General features: G+C 42.9%; 1 protein-coding gene and 1 long non-coding RNA gene across 14 annotated transcripts in view; one reads left to right on the forward strand and one right to left on the reverse strand.

The window, feature by feature from the left end:
- Positions 1–4,792, reverse strand: part of LOC144613796 (uncharacterized) — a 97,063-nt gene extending 92,271 nt beyond the window's left edge. For 10 of the 11 annotated variants that reach the window (XR_013551209.2, XR_013551210.2, XR_013551211.2 and 7 more), the window contains exon 1: positions 4,706–4,792. The gene's annotated coding sequence lies outside the window, so the exon portion shown is untranslated. The remainder of the gene's footprint in view (positions 1–4,705) is intronic. The other variant, XM_078435183.2, reaches the window with a different exon arrangement.
- A 53-nt stretch (positions 4,793–4,845) lies between these two features.
- LOC132666060 (uncharacterized) overlaps positions 4,846–13,612 on the forward strand; it is a 30,521-nt gene continuing 21,754 nt past the window's right edge. For 2 of the 3 annotated variants that reach the window (XR_009604439.3, XR_013551207.2), the window contains exon 1: positions 4,846–5,274. This is a non-coding gene — a long non-coding RNA (uncharacterized LOC132666060). The remainder of the gene's footprint in view (positions 5,275–13,612) is intronic. The other variant, XR_013551208.2, reaches the window with a different exon arrangement.

A 13,612-nucleotide genomic window follows, 5' to 3' on the forward strand; every position in this document is an offset into this window, starting at 1 on the left:
ATTAAGTCTCTGGTTGAGTCCTTGTGTTGAATATATTAAATAGGTTTGTTTTTTTTTTTAATAAAAAAACAATCTTCTAAATTTGATTTCAAACAATCCTTATGTTTAAAAAGATTTAAAATATACAGTACATGTATAATTGCATTCTCTTATATTCCTGATAAGAGAGAACTTCCAATTTTAATAAGGTATCAAAGAATCAAATATTACAAAAAGAGAATATGATTTTACCCATCTGATGAAAAGGAGGATTTTGCACCGACTGCTTTTCAAACCTTCTCTTTGACTCTCACGTCCTGGTGCTCTGTGCCAGGGGACAGACACATTAATACCATGATTTGACTTCTGAACAACACCTGTGCGTCTTGATGCCCGTTAAGTCAGCACATTAGGCAGTGGGGGTATTTTTCAAAGCCATTCCTGCCCCAGAGGGATAGAGAGAACTCTACTAGACACAAAAGAAACTACAAAAGAACACAAATGTATCCCACTAAACCCCAACTAAAGCTATCTACAACTCGACTTGCCCTAAGCCCCATCTCCAAAGGGCTTGCAGCCATTCTGCAAGGGAAAATTCGAATTTTCTAACCTGGAAACTTTCAAACATACACACAAGTAGACAGAATAGTGCAATCAATTCCCTATAGTCTCAGTAGGTCAGCCAAAGCAGACCTTCTGGGATGCCCCGTGAGCTAATTTGCTCAGTCAACTTAAATGCACACTGTGGCGGGGCACCAAGGCCCAGCACCTGTCAATCTTTGTTCGGTAGATCACCCATTTCGGACACGAATGCCTGACTCCGAGAGAGGGAAAATACCCAGGTTCCAAATCAGGCCATATAAATCTTAGTTTTGTCATTTATTTCCTGAAACATTGTCACCTGCAATACTGAGAAATTTCACTGTGTGTGAGTGGAGGTGAGTAAGAAAGTCATTCACTGTATGAAAAGTTCTGTAGAGAACTTCTCTCTACCAAATGCCCAGACTCTTGTCAACCACCAGCAGGCGGGCCCAGAGACCAGACCCTGCAGCTATGGATGAACCAGTGTGTGCCCCTAAGGTGAGAACAGAAAGAAGCAAGGCCTCGGATGACCATACGGCTACCTAAGGCCCCAGCTACTCATCTAACAGAAAAACCTCCAGGTCATTTAAACTCACGTCTCTCCCCAAGTCCTGGCTTTTGCCAAATTCTGACCGTTTTTCCTTCACGTTTCTCAATCTGCCCTACTCCTCTCCCTGTTCTTTTGCAGAGGCAGGGTTGTTCGAAGAAAATGTGTAATATGGTTAAAACAAATAGCCAGACATGTTGGGATGAGCATTGGGTGTTGTATGGAAACCAATTTGACAATAAATTTCACATTTAAAAAAAAAAAAAACAACACAAAACAAATAGCCAGCAGGCTCAGAAAAGCCTCAGAACAGTCAGAGCCTGGAGAGGGAGGAGAGAGGAAGAGGAAGACAGTGTGAATCTTGCCTTGGATTGTGGGAGCAGCAGGTGCTAAGGATGGGGAGAACTGAGCTGGTGGATGGATGGCTATGATCTCCGTTGGCTTGTCTGCACCAGGACCATGTGACTGGCGGGGAAAGGGAAAGTCTCAGAGACTCAAATTCCCTGCTCTTTCCATAACCACAGTTCACATCTGTTACAGTCAAGACAGTGTCTTTGCCTCTTCCCTGCCGGGCCTTATGCTGGGTTTCCCGGGGGTATGACCAGGAGCCTACCAAACACTTCCAGGTCCATTATGGAGCACCCCGGATAACCTTGCTACCCTGGAGTCTACCCAGACCTGTCTCCTTCCCTCACAAACCTAGCTCCCCAGCATCACTCTCCCATCTCAGAACATTTCTCCAAATTTACCTTTTTGTTTTTGAGAGAGAGAGAGAGAGAGAGAGCACGTGCATGTGCACACGTGAGCAAAGGCTACAGGCAGAGGGAGAGAGACAGAATACTAAGCAGGCTCCACACCCAGTGAGGAGGCCGACTTGGGGCTCGATCCCATGACCCTGGGATCATGAATGGAGCCAAAACCAAGACTCTGAAGCTTATCCAACTAAACCACCCAGGCACCCCCAAAGTTTCCCTTCCTGACCAAAACTTGACTGCCCAGCCCAACTCCCCACATCTCCTGCCATCCGTCATCAATCTCAAATTCACGCAGGAAGTCTTTTGCTCACAGATTGAACCAGGACATTCTGTTGCTCTGACGTTGTCACTTGCCCAAAGAAAGTGCCTTCCCCTAGCCTCGTATGACACCTCCCACACACGGGCCATTAGCATTCTCAAAGAGCAACACAAAGAAGTGGCTTTGCCGTTTCACAGCAGAAAGTGGAAGATCAGATCCATGAAGTCTGTCCCAATATGAGATTAAATGTGGAAATAACCTTGACATTCGGAAACAGAATTTTTGCCCAAAACTTGGCTTTGAAAGACAGCTGAGCCACTGAGGGGGTCACAAAGACTCAGCAGGACTGAAGACAGGTATTTGTTAGTCTTCAATCAGGATTTGGAAATTGTGGCACTATACAATTTTCTCTAATATTTTTTCTTATAACAGTAACATTGCAGTAAAATTATGATAGAAAATTGAAAAATGTGAAATAGCTTATAAAAGAAAACGAAACCAGCTCTGATCCCACGAAATGGAAATAACTATTACTGTTTTAGTGTATTGCCTGCATGTGCTTTTCTACTCATACGTAATACGTTATGACAGCTTATTTACATACATATAGCACGAATTCCTTATTAACATAAATAGTTTGAATTATATCTTATGGGTATATTGTGCATCCCTGAGAATGCTAAAGAACAGCGTTACATGTCATTATGTAAATACTTAACTTTTTAAATGAGTTCACTGATACCTGACTACTCCTATAGAAAGTTTATGGCATTCTCAGATCAACAGAGCAGTGATCTACAGAGTATGGCTAAGCAGCTGTATGACCTTGGGCAAGTGTCTTAAATCTTGTGTGCCTCAGTTTCCTCCATTTAAAATGAGGATAATAGGGGCGCCCGGGTGGCTCAGTTGGCTAAGCATCTGACTCTTGATTTTGGCTCAGGCCATGATCTCACGCTTGATTTTGGCTCAGGCCATGATCTCACGGGTTCGTGAGATTGAGCCCCGCCCTGGACTCTACACGGACAGCACAGAGCCTGCTTGGGATTTTCTCTTACTCCCCTCTCAATCTCCCTCTCTCTCTGCCCCTCCCCCACCTGCACTCGCTCTCTCAAAATAAATAAATAAACTTAAAGAATATAAAACAAAATGAGGATAATAACAGTTTCTACTTTGAAAACCTCATGCAGCCATTAAAGGGGAAATAGTGTGTTAAGTGCTTAGACTAGTGTCTGACATGCAGTATTAAATACAGCTGAATTCTCCTTCATCATCTCTTTATTACTCCACTACTTCTTAATGAGCGAGTACATTTATAAGAAATCACATAACTATTCAAAGTTTGGTAAGAGTTATGGTTGACCAGCACCTTATTCAAGGTTTGAGTGACTCGGAAGCTGAACAGCAAACATTTCCCAAAGGCCAGATAGTGTAAGTGGTGAGAGATGAGTTTTGGATGAAGACAAATAAAGGTTGAATCCTTGATAATTGTGATCAGGATTGCTGCAATTAGTACAAAGGGCCAGTAATGGTTCTCAGAGCTTTGTTTATATTGGCTCATTTAAGCCTCACAACAGCCTGAAGATACGGGTATTATTATTAGCAGGACACTGAAGCACCTGAGGTTATGAAATTTACAGCCAGGCCACAGGCTAATAAAAGGCACAGCAAGGATTTGAACTCAGATGACCTTAGTCTAGAGCCTCTGCTTTGAAACACCGCTATAGTAGTCCCTCCTTAGCCATAAGGGGTCGTTTCCAAGGCCCCCAGGATGCCTGAAACCACGGACGGTACTGAACCCTCTATGTACCACATTTTTTCCCCTAAACATAACAACCGGGGATAAAGTCTAATTTCTAAATTAGGCACAGTAAGAGATTAACAACAATAACTAATAATAAAATAAAACAATTATAACAACATACTGTAATAAAAGTTACCTGAATGTGGTCTCTCTCTCTCTCTCTCTCTCAAAATCTTATTGTACAGTTGACCCTTGAAAAACATAGGTTTAGGGGCGCCTGGACGGCTCAGTCGGTAAAGCGACTGACTTCAGGTCATGATTTCAGGTTTGTGAGTTCAAGCCCCACTTCTGGCTCAGTGCTGACGGCTTGGAGCCTGGAGCCTGCTTCGGATTCTGTGTTTCCCTCTGTCTCTGCCCCTGCCCTGCTCGCACTCTGTGTGTATGTATGTGTCTGTCTCAAGAAGAAATAAACATGAGAGAGGAAGGAAGGAAGGAAAGAAGGAAGGAAGGGAGGGAGGAAGGAAGGAAAACACAGGTTTGAACTTACAGGGTCAAACTTCTACGCGCATTTTATTTTTTATTATTACAGTATAATACTGTCCACGTACTCTCTCTTCCTTACGATTTAACATTTCCTTTCTCTAGCTGGCTTGCTTATACAAATACAGTATGCAATACATATACAAAACATGTGTTAACCGACTGTGTTCTCGGTAAGGCTTCCGGTCAACAGTGGTCTATTAGGAGTTATATTGGGGGAGGTCAAAAGTTACAGGTGGATTTTTTTACCGCGCTGTTCGGCATCTCTGACCCCCGTGTTGTTCAAGGTCGTCTGCACTCACCTTTCTTCTTGCGACAACGCGAGATGATAAAGCGCCGGCCAGAGGGATGAGTGAGGAGAATGACGTCACAGCGTGACTTAGCACCGGACTATCATCTACGTTCTGACGCTGCGTCAGAGGCGTCAGAGGCCGATCACCGGCTTCCGGCTGCGGTCGTCCAGGTAACCGAGACCGCCGAAAGCGCGGAACTGAAGGTCAAGGGAGACTACTGTATATTGTTCCGCCTTTGAAGAAGTTATTTAACATCAGCGAGTCTCTTGTTAACTAGCTTGTGCCCTCTTCCTTGTGGATTTGAAGAAACGGTATGTTCTTGACATAAGCCCTCGGCCAATTACATGTATTGCAAGTATCTTTTCTGACTCTTTAAAAGCTTCCCTTTTGACTAACATAATGGAGTCTTTTTATGAACAGAAGTTCTTAATTTTTTTAAAAAAAGATAGTATGTTTTTATTCCTTTTTGAGTAAACTCTACACCCAAGGTGGGGCTCGAACTAACGACTTGGCAATCAAGAGTCACGTGTTCTACCCGCTGAGCCAGACAGGTGCCCCTAGAAGTTCTTAATTTTAATGTAAGTCCAAAACGTCAATATTTTCCCATATACTTAGTGACTTTTGTGCCTATCTTTTCTATTAGCATTGTGGCTTTCCTTTCCCTACAATGTCCTTGGAACTGCCTTTTTAAATATGGTGTGAGGTATGAATCAAGACACATTTTATTCCCATATGGATATCCAATTGACACAACACCATTTGTATTGAAAAATTGCCTTTCTTTCACTGCTCTCAGGGTCCTTATATATGTGAGTTTATTCCTGAATATTCTATTCTTTTCTACTACTCTATTGATTCACCTTGTACCAACATTATAGTAATTGTGATTTTAGAATAAATTTGCCCGTTTCTACACTACTGCTGACCCTTTGCATTTCCATGTAAGTTTAGAATCAGCTTGACAATTTCCACAACATGGCCTGCTGGGATTTTGATTGGAATTGCACTGAACCTATAAATTAATTTGGGAAGAATTACAACTTTACAAAATGGTCTCTTTATTCTCTCTTCCCAACCACAAACATGGTAATTCCTTCCGTTTAGTTCAATATTCTTAGTTTCTTTTAATGATATTATATAGTTTTTACAAAGCAATTTTTAAAAAAAAAACATCTAACAGGTTTGTTGCTAGGCATCTGTGGTTTTGAGTTATTATTATAAATGGTAGTATTTTAAGTTTCATTGTACCTCCAATACAATGTTGAATAGGAGTAGAAAAATCAGTATCAGGCATTCTTGTCTCCTTCCCAACCATAGGCAGGAAGCCTATACTTCACCATTAAGTATGTTAGCTCTAGGTTGCAGGCACTAATTTTTATGTTCTTCTCCTCCACTAATTTCCCTTCTTGTCCATCCCTTCTCCATCTTCTGTAAAAACTTCTCAACTTCTCTTGCCTGCCTCTCTCACCTCTTATCCTCTCTTTGTCTTTGTGGGTTTCTATATTTTTATTTCTTTAATTTTAGTGAGGTTCCAAGAAGGAATCAAGATAAACATGTGTTGAACTTGTCATGACTAATTAGAAGTCCCCTAAGAGTAGACATTAAACAATCCATCTTTTTAAGTTTATTTGTTTTGAGAAAGAGAGAGAGAGCAAGCACATGTGTGAGCAGGGGAGGGGCAAAGACAGAGGGGGCAAGACAATCCCAAGCAGGCTCCATGCTGCCAGCACAGAGCCCAACATGGGGCTCTATCCCATTAACCCTGAGATCACGACCTGCACCAAAATCAAGAGTCAGACGCTTAACCGACTGAGCCACCCAGGTGCCCTGAAACAACCCCTTTTTTAATTAAGGTGTACTTAATACACTGTATGACAGTTCTGTTTCCTAAATTGGCAGGTTTTTTTTTTACAAGTTTCTTTTTAAATCTTCATGGATTTGAAAAAATGTGGGAAGCAGAAATATATCACATACATCAGTTGTACCTTCCTTAAGTGATAAAATAATAAAGAAATTTTATTTCACCGTAATTAGAATCTCACTTTGAGGTGCCAGAAGCCACCTTTATCTCCAATGATTTTTTTTAGTTGTGATTTATTTTTTAAGTACTCTCTACACCCAATATGGGGCTTGAACTCACAATCCCAAGATCAAGAGTTGAATGCTCTATGAACTAAGCCAGCCAGGCACCCCTCAAATGATTTTCTTTATAGGCCGATGTGCTGCTTTTCTGACAAATTCAACTCCCCACTTCCTGGAAGACTCCCTTAGGCATCCCTGAGTAATGACCATTGAGCCTTTGCTTACGTACCTCCTATGCCAAAGAGTTTATCCATGTATAGAAACAAATATTTATCTCAATTTCACACTTAAAGGAGGTTCACTTAGGCTTGCATACTGAAAATAATGGAAAAACCAACTAAACAGGGGCTTAAACAAAGCAGGGGTTTTATTATTGTCATAGAAGAAGGAGTCCAGGAGTGGTCATCCAGGGCTGGTCTGGCAGCTCCCTGGGGCTACCAGCAACCTGCCCTGTTTCTTGCTGTCCGTTCCTTCATTTTCAGGCCAAGCATGGCCTTTAGCACCACGTTTATAAGAAGTGTCCTCCACCTCCAGAAAAGGTGAAAGGAAAGTGCAAAAGGCGTGGCCTGTTGAGTCAACCCCTTTATAAGGAGCATTCCCAAAAGCCTCCCCAGGCAGCCTGCTCTTACATCTCATTGGACAGACCGTTTCACCTTAACCACAAAGACTGAGGTCTATATTTTAGCAGGCCACCTTGAGTTAGTAAAACAGGGAAGGGTAATCGATACTGGGTCAGCAGCAAACAACGGAGTCTGTTACAAGACTTTACCTGTTTTCCCCTGTTGATTCCTTTCCCCCATGAGAGAAGAGCAGTCAGAGCCTGTGACAACAGCTCAAAACTCCAGGGACCAGCTCTGAGCCATCTGGGAAGTGATGGCCATTAAGACGTGAAGTCAAGAACAGAGGAATCTCTGAGAATCTACAGAGAAAGCACAGTGGGTTCCTACTTCCCTGAAGAAAGGAAGCTTAACAAAGTCCCCCTGGATGACCTCCAGCCAATCTGGTGGAGCTAGGAGGCTGGCAGAGGGAGAGAGCAAGTCGAAGACCAAAATAGAAACAGCTGTTGGCTGCGTTTTCCGGCCCTAAGGGAATCGCTTGTGCACATGTTCCGTGAAACAATTCCGTTTGATCCATACACATGTAAAAATCATTGCCTCCTTCACTTTTCAAGTGCTTGGAGTTACTCCTTTCTTATTTAAGCCTTACATTCACCAAGGCTACACACGGCCATCAGCCTGAACTTGTAGAACTACCAACCCGGTACCCACAGGCCATATAATGCTTACTTCCCACTCATTACTCTAGAAGTTTCATTTTTTTGTGGCCTACCACAGACTTCTCTGTCGTGCCAGGCCCCAGGCTTAAGTTCACTGCTTGCTGTCATTTGTCCTCATAATAACCTTAACATGAATGCAGTTTTTAAGATGAGAAAACTGGGGCTCCAGACGGAGCGGTTCCAAGGTTCAGATCCACATCCGACGGACTGATTCTAAAACCAGGTACATGGAACAAAAGCCTTCTCCTCGTTTCCTTGGAGCCAGAAAGAAGCTAGTCTAACGCTTTGGTTTATAGAGGAAAAAATACACACACAGCCCAGAGGAGTCAAGGACCTGGCCCAGAGTGGCAACTGTAGCGGGCACAGTGAACATCCGAACCCAGTCAGCTCACCTCTTGACACAAAATGAGAGTCTGGCGCTACCTGGTGCTTTTAATGTTTGGAGGGCTTAACCCTCCTTTTTGCCAGAGAGGGACATCGTTTTCGAAGCTGAATGTTCCCTCAAGACACTTCATTAACCACATTAGGGTTTTTACTTTATAGACTAACAGAACACATAGTTTAAAAAAATACCACATCCTGAATGTAAACAGCTAGGGGACCCTACCGGGAACCAGCTCGCAACACATTTAACTTTATGATTTTGCTGAAAACCAAAAACAAAGCAAATTGTCTTTAAATTTATTGAAATAACCCTTTTTTCCCTTCATCTCAGAGGAACCAGTTAGGAGGCAAAACAGGGCTCCCTTTAGGAGGCAGGTGACCCACTGCTCCACAGCTTGATACCCTAGTCATCATCTGTTCCTTGGAGAGGTCCTCCCCGACCTGCCTTTCTAAAGGAAATTCCTCATTACAGCACATTTGGGATTCTGCTTCTGGCCACAGCAGATTAATTGCTACTGGACTAGCTCTCCTACAGAGAACAACTCTAACACTAGACAAAGCACATGGAATTATGGTTTCCAGAAGTTGGGCAAAAGGCAGCACAAGTCTGTGATCCCTAAGAGAGGTGTCCCATGATACCCTTTCTGCAGGCACTTTTTAGACTATGTCACAAGGAGGAAGCCAAACAGAGAACAGTGGTCTTGCTGAGCTGAGGAGAAAGAAATTGGAAGTTTGGACTAGTGCAATTGGAAAGTGCAGGGCAAGGTGCCTAGAGAAGGGAGTTATGCAGGGAGAGTTCCAGGTATCTGCGGGCAGTGGGGGGGGGGGGGTGCCCTTGAGTCTTTGGCTAAATATCAGGCTACTCATCTTAGGACAAGACACCATGAGGCTGATCCAAGATGCTGCAGGACTGAGCAAGTACTGGAGCCTACATAGGTCTGGGTCATGTTCAAAGACTGGCCAGTCAGAGTGGAGAAATGTCATTGGCCCTGGCTACTCAATAGAGACCCCAGAGAGGCTATTCTAGACCGACACTGACACAGCTCTAAAACAGCCCTTGAACATATCAAGATGATCTACAAATTCACCACAAGCCAGAGCAAAATTCCACACTGTATTAAAGAAGCAACAGAGTCTAAACACTCAACTATGTAGCACCCATAGCTAGCTTACGATTAGTAATTTCCAGACGTGTGAAGAAGCCATAAGATATGATCCACAACCAGGAGGAAAACAGCTAATTGAAAGACCTAGAAATGACAGAGATGATGCAATTAGCAGAGAAAGACTTACATATAGATCTTTTAAACAGCTCTATTTTGTAATGGGCAAAATATTTGAATGGACACCTCACCAAAGAAGATATACTGGCATTAGCATATTAACACAGTAGTCATTAGAGAAATGCAAACACAAACCACAGTGAGATTCCACTACACGCCTATTAGAATGGTTAAAATGTAAAAAGACCATGTCAAGTGTTGGCAAGGAACCGGGACTCTTACACTCTTTTGGTGGGACTAAAGACTGGTACAAACACTTTGGAATACAGTTTGAAAACATATTTAAAAAATAAACATACACCTACCATATGATCCAGCCATTCTACTCCTAGGTAATTATCCAAGAGAAAAGGAAGTATACGTTCACATGTTCAAAGACTTACATACAGATGTCGATCGCAGCTTTATTTATAACAATTCCAAACTGGAAACAACGCAAATGTCCATTAAAAGATGGGTAAAGAAACAAAGTGTGGCATAGGTCATGTCAAGATCCCTGTAAGGTTTTAAGATGTTACTCTGATTGCAAGCTAACAAGGTATCTTCATAGACCCAGACAGAAGACTTCTGAGCCACAGGCAAAAGACAGTTTAATACGCGTGGCAATAATGTAGCTACAGTGATATAACCACCTCCTTTCTCTGAGCTGCAGTCCCACTGGGTGATATGAAGAGTGTCAGGTGTTGCCTTCACACTCAGTGTGTGTGTGTGTGTGTGTGTGTGTGTGTGTGTGTATGTAGGGGGGTGTTGTAGCAGAAGAAACATTGAGATTTGGAAGCCCTGACTTTATACAGGAGCTACTGGTAAACCAGTCCATTTTCTCCTCTGGAAGGAAGTCCTCTACCAGAATTTCTGTGAAGCAAATGAAGTCAACTTTTACTGGCAACTGTCATGAAGTGTTTAAGTTTTCTTTTGCTGCATAATCACCACAAATTTAGCATCTTGTTTTAAAAAAAAGCAGGGGAGCTCGATCCCATGAACCGTGAGATCCTGACCGGAGCTGAAATCAAGAGTCGGATGCTTAACCAGCTGAGCCACCCAGGCACTTCATAACCCATTTATGTTTGATTCGGATTTCGTTTACAGTGCTGTCACTTTTGGTTTCTTTGTCACAATTTCATCTTTATTGGTCAATTCCCTCTTATGATTATCCATTTTTGTAAGAGGTCATGTGGTTTTATCACTGGGAGACAAAGAGGCAACAGAATGACACGCATTGCTGTCTGCGTACGAACTGAATAACCGACGTGCGTCGACCACCTGACCCACTGACAGACTTTGAAAGGAGTAACATGACTGGTCAGTGCTCATGATGTGCATCTTGTATTTACATAGTGACCTGGGGACCGAGGAACTACCTGTGAAGTTCGTCCTTCATGAAATTACTGTCGATTCAACAACCTGCAAAAGATTTGTATGAATTCAGGCTCAGTCTTTTACCTAGACGATTGCCAACCATGTGTCTCAAACCCGTCTGGGTTAATGATAACTGTCCCCAAAAGGCTTACTTCAAGTATTACGACTGTGAGATCTCCCCCAATTTCTTTCCACCTTGTCAGAAGTTATCAGTTTCCCTCTGGGCTCCCACAGAGCTTGGGATATATATTAGTTATATCACATATATCATGAGAGCCCAGTGATCTGTCTATATCTCTGTCATTTGCTGCAATGTCGGTAGCACGTGGTAAGAACCCAGTAAATCTTTGTTAAAGGGACAGAAGAATTACACAGAATACTTAGGTAATAAGAAATAGTATTCTCAGCTCCAGAAATGTGAATGTGGAGATCTACATGACAGAATATAGTTTAATGCTATTTTATGCCTTTTCAAGAGATCACTTAAAAGTAGGAGGAAAATCAGCACCCAACTCTTGGTTTCAGCTCAGGTCATGACCTCACAGTTCGTGAGTTCGAGCCCTGCATCGGACTCTGCACTGATAAGTGTGGAGCCTGCTTGGGATTCTCTCTCTGTCTCCCCCTCTTTCTCCGCCCCTCCCCCATTCACTCTATTTCTCTCAATAAATAAATAAATAAATTAGAAGTAGGCAGACAATCAAAGGGTCTGGGAAGCTAAAGGATTATAAACTCTAAAGAATGGCATCCCCCTGAATTTCAAAAGCAAGTGAAAAGTCTCATTCTGTGTCTGATTAGTACAGACTCCACCGCCCCAAGAACTAACCAAAGACAAATTATCCCAATACAGGCAGAAGAGCCAAGATAAATAGCAGCCTGCAGGCCCCCTTAAAAAGCCAAACCTTTCAAACTGGAGAGTGATCTACTTTAAAAGTGTCTCGGGTAATAACCATAACATAGAGTTTGATGTCTGTTATTACTTCACAATGTATGCAATAAGCTTTCCTCCGAGGCCATCCTGTCAAAAGACATTCCAGAATGGATCTGCTTTGGGGACTTGACAGACACATCACAAGTTGCCAGAGGAGGAAGGAGGTGACACTTTTGTCGTCACAGACCAAGTGTGAAACCAGAACAACCGCCAGTGTGCAAAGCAGGGTGGCTTGGGAAGGAGGCTTCCCCTGAGGGACAAGCTTTTAAAAAGACACCGAGATGATAAATACTTATTTTTATTTAAATGCACCCCCCCTTGCCCCCCAACAGCACATATTAAATTCCAATATCCTTGCTTAAACTGCGCCCTCCTGCAGCCAGGCTGTTGCCAGCACCGGGTTCTGTGACCCACAGGTAGATCCTGGCAAATTCGCTTCCAACTCCCTCCCCCACTGCCCCTGGTGACAGTGAGGATGAGGATAAGAATGCCTGAGCCTTGTGAGGTGTTTCAGGCCTTTGTATACCTGGCCCTCCTGGGGGAGTCTTTCTTTGGCGCTGGTTATGGCAGAACCTACAAGAGCAGCAACATAACGGGGATGCACCGAATTTATCCATCTGTCCTTCCAAGGTGTCAGCAACCCTGAAACAATGAGTCAAACCATCTTGACAGGCTTAGGCCATTTAGACCATCTACTCTAAAAAGAAACAGAAGAAATTAAAAGCCTCTGAAAACATGTTAGTTGAAGGAAATGCCATTGTTTACGTGGCAGTAGCTGGCAAAAATAGTCTTCTTGGCAAATTTTCAGGAATTTTCTGCTTAAGCTTTTAGAAGCAAGTTTCTACTCCTTCTTGTCCATACTGCGATTCTAATTATTCAAACTGAAAAGCACTGTGCGATAAAGGATGACAACTCTGAACAAAGTGCCATTTTGAAAATGATCTAAATTTTCAGGTAGTTCAAAGTCTCTGGAGTTTTGTTCCAAGTAAGACATGTTACTGTTTCTTGCATAGCAACCACCCAATTCTGTTTTCTTAGTCTTTAGAATATGGATCTAACAAAGCCAAGGTTTGGGGTTTGCCTCCCAAGTAAGGAAGCTGCCATCAGAGGGAAAAAGAAAAAAGGTCTCCGTAGATAGCAACCTCACCCTGATTCCCCCAAAGCAATTCAACATGTTTGTCCTTTGGATAAGTAGATGAGCACCATCATGTCTCCATGTGAAATGCAGCACAGACGTGGTAAGGCTATAAAATGGCGGCCACAAGCAAAGACTATGGAAAATTCAAGCACGACACAGACTCGGGCAAGCCAGTGATGGGGCGTTGTGGAGGCTGCTGGTGACTTTGGTGAGTCACTACCATGAGCCTTCTACGTCATTCTCCCCAGAGCTCTCCCAAGCAGTAACATGATTCTGATTGGGACAGGAAGCGGGCAGTAAGAAGCATTGGTGGAAGATCTCTTCCATGTCCCTTTTTTCTTTCTTTCTTTCTTCTTTCTTTCTTTCTTTTCTTTTCTTTTAAGTTTATTTATTTTGAGAGACAGAGAGCACATGCATACAGATGCGGGAGGGGCAGAAAGAGAAGGGGAGAGAGAGAATCCCAATCAGG

This window comes from Panthera onca, chromosome D3 (assembly GCF_046562875.1).
Source record: "Panthera onca isolate mPanOnc1 chromosome D3, mPanOnc1 haplotype 2, whole genome shotgun sequence".
Lineage (NCBI taxonomy): Eukaryota > Metazoa > Chordata > Mammalia > Carnivora > Felidae > Panthera > Panthera onca.